This window comes from Macrobrachium nipponense, chromosome 36 (assembly GCF_015104395.2).
Source record: "Macrobrachium nipponense isolate FS-2020 chromosome 36, ASM1510439v2, whole genome shotgun sequence".
In the NCBI taxonomy this organism is placed as follows: domain Eukaryota; kingdom Metazoa; phylum Arthropoda; class Malacostraca; order Decapoda; family Palaemonidae; genus Macrobrachium; species Macrobrachium nipponense.
Window position 1 is genome coordinate 63,960,657 of NC_087220.1, and position 7,500 is coordinate 63,968,156.

The window sequence follows — 7,500 nt, forward strand, 5'->3', positions numbered from 1 at the left end:
AATTAAACGCAAAGAGCAAGGGGCTTCAACGTCGTTATCCAACCCTTCGTAACAAAATCTTGTTTCGAAGACATAAATCGGTTCGGATATCGAGCAAATATTATGTTTGCAAAGTGGCATAATTTATCGTTATTGCTTTCTGCTCTCTGTTTTTTTAAGGCGTCAGGGACTTTTTTCCCCCTTTCCAAGAGGTCATGTTGCAAAGGCATAAATATTAATTTGCAACAGGGGTTAAAATTCAATGCAGGCTGCTTGGTAGGGACAGATACAGAAGGTAGGATTGTACTACATCATATACACACAAACACACAAAATACATATATTCGCATATAGGCGATATATATATACGAGAGAGAGAGAGAGAGAGAGAGAGAGAGAGAGAGAGAGAGAGAGAGGGGCTCATTTATAAAAAAATCACATATATACGTGTATATATATAATATATATATATATATATATATATATATATATATATATGTATATATATATACTATACTAAGAAATCACAAAAGTAAGCACGTGATTTTGTTTATTAGCTGAAGCCACAGGGAAAATTATTTAAAAAAGAAAAGACAGTGCCAAGTACTTTCGTGTATTTAGCACATCTTAGGGGCCCGAAGATGTGTTAAATACACGAAAGTACTTGGCACTCTGTCTTTTCTTTTTTAAAATTTCCCTGTGGCTTCAGCTAATATATACATATATATATATAATATATATATATATATATATATATATATATATATATATATATATATATATATATATATATATATATTATATATTAGAGAGAGAGAGAGAGAGAGAGAGAGAGAGAGAGAGAGAGAGAGAGAGACTCATTTATCAAACATCACACAAGAAAATATTGAATAAAGGAAAGATAAATAAAATAAACAACTATTTTGTCCATACAAATCAGAAAAAACAACTAAACCACGTAAAAAATTGCTTAAAAGAAAAAACAATACAGATAAAAAAAAAAAAAACAAAAAAAAAAAAAACCCCTACGGCACACCACCACCACCGTTGCAACGCGTTAAGGACTTGACCACTGAGGCGACCTTTAATTTGAAAACCCCCATCATCATCATCATCTACCTGCATTCTGGAGAGGTCAGACCTACGGCAGGTCACACACACACACACACACAAAGGGTGAGTCCCATCATAAAAGAACAGGAGAGACGGGAGGGGAAGGGGAGGGGGGAGGGGAGGAAGATATGTCACAGCTGGACGCTGTCGGGATGGGGATATAGCATCGTGAAAAGGACTTTATCTCTGCCGTTATCGGCTGGGGCGATTGCAATCTTAGACAATGCCCAGTTTGGAGGGGAGGGGAGGGAGGGAGGGAGGTAGGGGAGGGAGATAGGGAGGAGGGAGGGAGGGTAGGGAGGGTGAGGGAGGGAGGGAAGGAAGGGGACTATCCCCCACCATATATCTCAGGACGGATGGGGTGACGGGATAAAGGAAAGGAGAGAGCAGTGTGGGGAGGGGGGGAGGGGGAAAGAATGGATGTGAAATGGGTATCCAGACTCCATACTGTGTATCTTATAGGAAAGGGGTTTAATATATGAGAGGAAGGGGGTAAGAAAGGGGGGGGGGGGAGGACAGGGGAGGGGTTACCTTGACCTCCTACTGTGTACCCTAGGATAGGTAAAATTTCCAAAGGGATCCTTCAGGTCGACAGACTATCTCCCTCTCTGCTTTGTTTAAATATCTACCTATATGTATATTTAAGTATATGCCTCTCTCTCTCTCTCTCTCTCTCTCTCTCTCTCTCTCTCTTTCTCTCTCTCTCTAAGTAGTAGGCCCTCACCTGAATTATAATGAGTCTTAAATAACTCATTAAGTTGCGAGTCACACAGAAACACCTCCCGGTTAAGATACACTTCAACACGGCGGTTCCTTTGATATACAAAAAGGAATTTGGGGGTGAAGAGGAGGCTCAATGGGGTGGGGGTGTGGGTAAGGTGTGGTTTTATTTCGGGACCAGTGCCTGGAAAGGTCAGCTCCGAATGCTGTATTAGGTTTCTCGTGAAGTTTCAACTGGCACAGTCCCATAATTCTGATTTCAAGGCGACTCAAGCCCCATAGCCTGAGAGCTCTGGACTTTCTCTGGACAAGATTCCATGATCTGGTCTTTTTGGACTTCCTGGAACCAAGTCGTTGAGTCCTACAGTTTGGTATAAAAGTTTCTGGATCGAGTTTTACTGGACTTTCCCCTCGTTAAGTCTCTTGAGGGTCCTGGGCTACCCCTGGATGACCCCCAAGGGCTACCCTGGACGACCCCCAACACCCCCGGCAAGGGCTACCCCTGGTGACGACCCCAAGACCCGCAAGGGCTATCCCTGGACGACCCCCAAGGGCTATCCCTGGACGACCCAGGGCTACCCCTGGACGACCCCCAAGGGCTACCCCTGGAAGAAGTTCTAGGATCTGGTCTTTATGAACTTAACCAGGACCAAGTTGTAAATTCCAGGCATTATGGATTTTCTTGTGGATCAAGTCCTATTGGTGTCTTCAGAGTTTGATTTGAAAAAGTATTAAGATTCCAGATTCCACTGTATTTCAATCCTTCTTGTGGGTATGCTTCTCCTTTATTCACTGTTCCTCTAAGTCAGCATTCATTCCTCTTCCTTCATTTTCCTCTCTTTTATAACTGCTCTCCTATGTATTCTAATTGCGTTTCTCATTCTTCGAACTCCATTCAAAATCAGAAGGATTAGATTTTCTACCATTGTAATTTGGCAACACTGTACAATATCATTTCTTTGTTTAGTTGGCAATACTGCTGGTAGATGTCTAGAAATATTACAAACAAGTTGGTAATATTGTCTCCACTTTTTAACAAACTCTGTAGCTTACACTAAAGCAAAATTGCCTTCCATTTCAGTTAATAGGCAACTCTGCTTAGGAAAGTTGCCAACACTTACCAATTATTCCACAAACTGGCAACTCTGTTGTTTACATCAGCTGGCAACACTGTCACCCGCTTCCCAAAAAGCTGGCAACACTGCTGCTCCTGACTTTTGATCAAGGGAAGGAAGAAAACTTTCCTCTCTCTCTCGCATTTCCTCCTCCATTCTTTCTGTCTCTCGCTATGTCCCTCATTTATAAAAAGGAAAAGACTAATTGTAGCTCCCTTTCCCCCCCTCCCCCCCTCCCCCAACCCCCCCTTTTTTTTAGGACGGGGCAAACGAGACGTAAAAATCAAGCGTAAGGGAAGATAATAACACTGAAAGCCAGCCAAGGAAGAGACAAACTAGGCAATAAAAGTAAAGTGAGAGAAATGGACGTCATACCAAGCGTTTTGTGCAGCTCTCTCAATCTTTCCGTTTTCTTTCGATATTAGAAAACGGGAAGATTGCTGACGATGGATCTAATGTTGAAAGACACCAGGAAATAAACATGCTTATAAACATACATGCACATACACGCATACAAACATATAAATTGCATATATATCATATGATAAGTCTTCGTATCAGCAAAAATGAGCTATTTTAAGTCTTCGCAGTGCTTGGAAAGGTGACCTACAAGGTCATATAGCCCTCTTTGGCCTTTCTGTAAGGGGAGGGGTATGGGGCTAGCAATCCCATCCCCAAAATAATTATATATATACTATATATAATAATTATATATATATATATATATATATATATATATATATATCTGTTTTATTTGAAAATGACGTTTCTTATTTTCAATAACTTAATTCTAATTATTTTTTCCTCTTTCATTCAATCCCACGCACAAGAATATTATTGTCAAAACTGTCAATAGATGCCATAAATAACTAAATTACAAAAGCATTACTTTCATTTTGAAAATTACCATCACAATAACTACTCCTTATCCACACTTATTAATATCAATATAACCAACTGTGTTCCTTTCATTATTATTATTATTATTATTATTATATTATTGAGCAGACAGAAGATGAACCCTATTTATATGGAATTATTATTATTATTTTTATTATTATCCTGCTGAATAAAATGGAAGAATTCAGCGAATTAATCTTATATATTATCTTTTCTATTTTTCTTATTACTCGCTTTTCTGGCTCAGCGATACTTCGCAATAATTGGCCAGTCTTTGATTAATAAAGCCTGTTCTGAATAAAATACCACTTTCAGCATTATCCCCTATATGAATATTGGCCAAGTACTGCGAAGTATCGCTGAACTAGAAAAGCGAGTATTAAGAAAAATAGAAAAGATAATATATAAGATTAATTCGCTGAATTCTGCCATTTTATTTAACAGAATTTGTTTAAAAGAGGGTCTTCTTCCAATATATTATTATTATTGTTGTGAAGATAGAAGATGAACCCTATTTATATGGAATAAGCCCACCACAGGAGCCTCTGACTTGAAATTCAATCTTGCAAAGAATATGGAAGAACTGAGAGAAGACAACAGGAAACGGAGAAAGAAGAGAACAGTCATTCGAAGAGAAAAAATAAACGAATAAGTTAATAAACAGAGATAAAAATGAAAGTGAATTATATAAATTTTACCTCCAGCAAAGATCGGTGAAGTGATAAGTACAACTGAGATAAACTCGGCTCCCTACTGACATAAACTCGGATCCAAAAGATTTTTCTTTTCATCTGACTAAAGGATAAAATATTCCCCCCGTCCTCCGATTCCCGGGAATTGGGAATGCTGGCAATTCATTCCCATGGAAAGTCCTCCTCCCTCACGTCACAGTTTCTGTAAGTTTAGGCACAAATATATAATCTCTCTCTCTCTTTCTCTCTCTTAAGTAAACAGAATTTCTGTCACTCGAAATTCATATGAATTTCGACTATGTATATTAAATAGCAGTTTATACATATATGCATCTTATATATATATATATATATATATAATATATATATTATATATATATATATATATATATATATATATATATATATAATGTGTGTGTGTGAGAGAGAGAGAGAGGAGAGAAAAGAGAGAGAGAGAGAGAGAGAACCACTCAGACATCTGTAAACTCCCGTCTGTCGAAACCGCAACGAGCCGGACGAGGTGGCCCACCCCCTTCTCCCCACATCCCCTCCCCCCCGCCCGGCCCCCCTGCCAAAAATAAACATCAAATCATGACTGCAAAACCCATAAATCACAGAAGCCATGAATCACGATAAACTACGCCCCGGAGTTATTGCGAGCGAAATCCTATAAACCACATTCTGAAAATCACAGGTCTTGATAGGGGGATGTATAGAGAGGGGAGGGGAAGAGGATGGGGAAGGTAAAAGCGTATTTGCAAAGATGAAAAATGGCTGCTTGCTAATCATGCAAAGGGTCGGAGCCTCCGACCTACTGCTTTGAATGGTCTCTAACTGATCGGTAATTCATGCATTCGCGCCATGTTGGAGTGTTTTCCCCTCTTCTCTTATCTATTCATTCTGCCTTATTTCCATCTTTATTTTGGTTACTTCCACCTCTCCCTTGATCTTATTTCCATCCTTTGTATGATTAGTTTTATTATTTCATCTCTCTCTCGCTAGCGTCTTTTCCTCGTACTCACGGCATTGTTTACGACATTTTCGAAGACTGCAAAGATACCCGGAATAATTCTCCTTCCATAACAAAAATTGCTGGAACGGTTCTCACCATTCTCTCTCTCTTTCTTTCTCCCATTCCTTCACCCATTTTCTTTTTGAAATACTGCGCCGTTACCACGAACCACGCCACCTTCACGCCGGGGAAAAAATATTGGAACCGATCGCCAGCGTCCGGTAGACAAGCAATGAGAATCCTTTCGGTTTTAAAAGACTCCGTCGTTACCCTTAATTCTCGCGCCATTTTCCCGCCCCCCGTGAAATATTGGAACTCGCTGCCACCGAGGCGAAGAGCGAAAAGGGCCGACATGATAATCCATCTATTTATCGCCATCCATCTCCCCTCACACGTTACTGAATAGCATCGGCCGTTAAGGGGGAAAGTGGGAAGAGGGGGTGGGGGGGTAGGGTAATAAAGGAGAGGGGGAAATTCATGTCACGACCTTAAAAGGAATAGCAAGAACCTTCGCTGACCAGTTTTCATTTATTTCCAAACGACACTAACGAAGTCATCGGCTACAAATCATGGTTTAACGGATGGCTTTCTGCTCTCTCTCTCTCTCTCTCTCTCACGTCTGGTCAGTTCTCGGGAGGGTGACCAACTACTTGCGCACGAACATGAGACACGAATGAATTCAATCACGGGAAAATAAAATCGCGGGGAAAAATAAAGGATAAAGTGACCAATTGGCAACTCCAAGGATGGGGCATGAGGACAGGTAACTAGCTTCATGAATATTAAGAGTGTGGATGGAACTAAGACGGAGGCTCCTTGGATAAGAAGAGAGAGAGTGTATGAAAAAGAGCGAAAGAGAGAGATGTAAAGATTGAGAGAGAGGGACAGAGGTGTATGAGAAAGACGTATGAATAAGAGAAGACAAGAGATTGTAAGAGAGAGATAGTATGAAAAGAGCGAGAGAGAGGCAAAGATGTAACAGAGAGACAATAATAAGAAGTAACATATAATGTAAAAGACAAGAGCAGAGAGAGAGAACTGTAAGAATCAGAGTGAAGAGGATGTAAAATAAGATAGAATAGAGCTTGTGGGTATGAAAAAGAGCGAAAGAGGGAGATGTAAAGCTTGAGGAGATGAGAGCTGTAAGAATAAGAGAAATAGACCGATATTTTAAAAGAGACGAGAGAGAGGCAAAGAGTAAACGAGAAGAACAAGAATAAGGAGATAGACAGAGAAATGTAAAAAGACAGAGAAGAGAGAGGAACGTAAAGAATGAGAGTGAGATGTTAAGAGAGAGAAGAGAGAGTGTGTGTATGAAAAAGAGCGAAAGAGGGAGATGTAAAGATTGAGGGAGAGACAGAGCTGTAAGAATAAGAGAAATAGACAGAGATTGTAAAAGAGACAGGAGAAAGAGAGAGAGTTAGAGAACGTAGGAATGAGAGTATGAAAACGAGAACAAGAGCGAAACAGAGATTGAGAGAGAGAGACAGAGATGTACGAGAGAGGCGTAAGAATAAGGGAAATAGAGATTGTAAGAGAGAGAGAGACAGGAGAAAGAGAGAGAGAGGATGTAAGAAGAGATAGGGAGAGATAGTAATAGAGAGATGTAAAGATTGAGAGAAAGCAGACATGTATGAGAGAGAAGTAAGAATGAGAGAAACAGACAGAGAATGTAAGAGAGAGAGACAGGAGAAAGAGAGATAGAGAATGTAAGAAGAGAGAGTGTGTGTGTATGAAAGAGAGCGAAAGAGAGAGATGTTAAGATTGAGAGATAGACGTAAAATTAGAGAAATAGACAGAGAATGTAGAGAGAGAGACAAGAGAAAGAGACAGAAAACGTAAGAATGAGAGAGAGAGAATGTAAGAAGAGAGAGAGAGAGACTGTCTCTACCAATTATCTAAGAGGATGACATTTGTGAATTATATACCAGAATAGATAAATTATGTAAAAAATGGAAAAAAAAAAGTA